General features: G+C 41.0%; 1 pseudogene; it reads right to left on the bottom strand.

Moving 5' to 3' along the window:
* Nucleotides 1-707: 707 nt before the first annotated feature.
* Nucleotides 708-1388, bottom strand: LOC119577463 (annotated as a pseudogene).
* Nucleotides 1389-1765: the final 377 nt, after the last annotated feature.

Genomic DNA, 1765 nt, shown 5'->3' with positions numbered 1-1765 from the left:
ATATGTATGTATATATTTGCATAAATATATGTATGTATACATACATATATACATTTATATATATATATATATATATATATATATATATATATATACATATGTGTATATATATATTTATATATGTTTATATATAGATGTGTGTGTATATACACACATATAACACACATATAAGTATGTATGCATATGTATGTGTATAAATATACATATATGCGTGTGTATATGCATGTGTATGAGTGTGTGCATATATACACACTGCTCCTCAGTGGAGTCTGAACAAAACACTTTCCTTTTCATTCGCAATGAAACACTGTTATTGTTGTTTTTGTTACCTTCATACTAATGTGTTTATCATTTACTTCTCATTCCCGTTCTCTTCATTTGGGGGGGGGGGGTATTTTTTTAGCATTAAGCTATTTATGTAGTCATTTTTGCGTATGCGTTTGCTTTCTTAGTATTTTCTTGAATTTGTAAATCGATACCTTTTCAACTTCATAAAAAGGTGTGCACAATTTCTTTCTATATTTCTTTCAGTTTAGAATAAAAGGAAACACAAATCTGAATTCACATTACAGGCATCACGATTTCCGATGTTGTGATTCCTCTAAAGTATAACTTATGTTAACTGTGTATATGTATGTTAAACTGTATGTGTATCTCATATACAGTAATTAAGATGGTGAGTGTGTAAAGAAAAAAGAAATGATCAATGAAATTGCTCAGTTTTATTCATCTTTCTCGAACCAAACTCCTTCAGCCATAGAAATGACCATGTCCGCCGTAGCCTCCATAACCTCTGTAGCCTCCGAAGCTGCTGTGGCCTCCGAAGCCGCGACCGAAGCTGAATCCGGGCTCAGCCTCAGCACTCCTCTTCCAGCGACCGTATCCGTAGCTGCTGTACACGGGCCTGAAGACACGTGTCCATAGCTGCCATACCCGTATCCGAAGCGGGAAGGATCACCTCGGGCTCAGCCTCTGCCTCAGCTACAGGCTCAGCCTCAGCACTCCTCTTCCAACGTCCGTATCCGTAGCTGCTATACACGGGTCTGTAGGACACGAGTCCATGGCCTCCAAAGCCACCTCCATAGCGACTGGGCTCAGCATCAGCTTCAGGATCACCGCTGACACTGACAGCGACAAACGCCACGAGGGCAACAGCGATGGCCTGCAAGAAAGTCATTTCCACCTTAATTCATACGTCTAAAGACAATGGAGGTCATTGGTCTTTACATAAATACATTCTTGTAAAAGAAAACAATTTAAATCTACGTGAGCTTTCACTTTTAACATTGAACTTCAGTGAATTGGCTACACTGAGATTCGCCCAAAGAAATCCAACACTCACCAGGGTCTTCATATCCGTCGGGAATCACAGGAGACCGTGGCCAAACGACGGCGGTTGGCTCTTATATAGCACGCCACACGCTGACGCTCCCGCCTGTAGCCAATCGCCAAACGGCTCAAGGTCCAGAGTGATTCATCATTTCCTTGTATATGACATGGGAATTGGTATGATGGTGATTAACCACTCTCTTAACTAAAGTAGACAACGACGTATTTACGAGTGATTTCGAGACAAAATCACTGTCGAATACTGATAGAAGGAACAGCAAATAAATTCAGTCCAACTTAGAGACGACCATGTTGCCTGAAGCTTCCAGGGGGTCAACCTCCTCCGCACGGGGTTGGCCTCAGTTCTGATCAGCCTCCTCCGCTCTGAATCAGGCCCCCTTTAGAGTTAGCCACCTTCTATATATAAGTAGACAAA

The sequence above is a fragment of the Penaeus monodon genome, chromosome 10 (assembly GCF_015228065.2).
Source record: "Penaeus monodon isolate SGIC_2016 chromosome 10, NSTDA_Pmon_1, whole genome shotgun sequence".
Lineage (NCBI taxonomy): Eukaryota > Metazoa > Arthropoda > Malacostraca > Decapoda > Penaeidae > Penaeus > Penaeus monodon.
The sequence above is the reverse complement of the archived record's forward strand: the minus strand, read 5'-3'. Positions and strand labels throughout refer to the sequence as shown.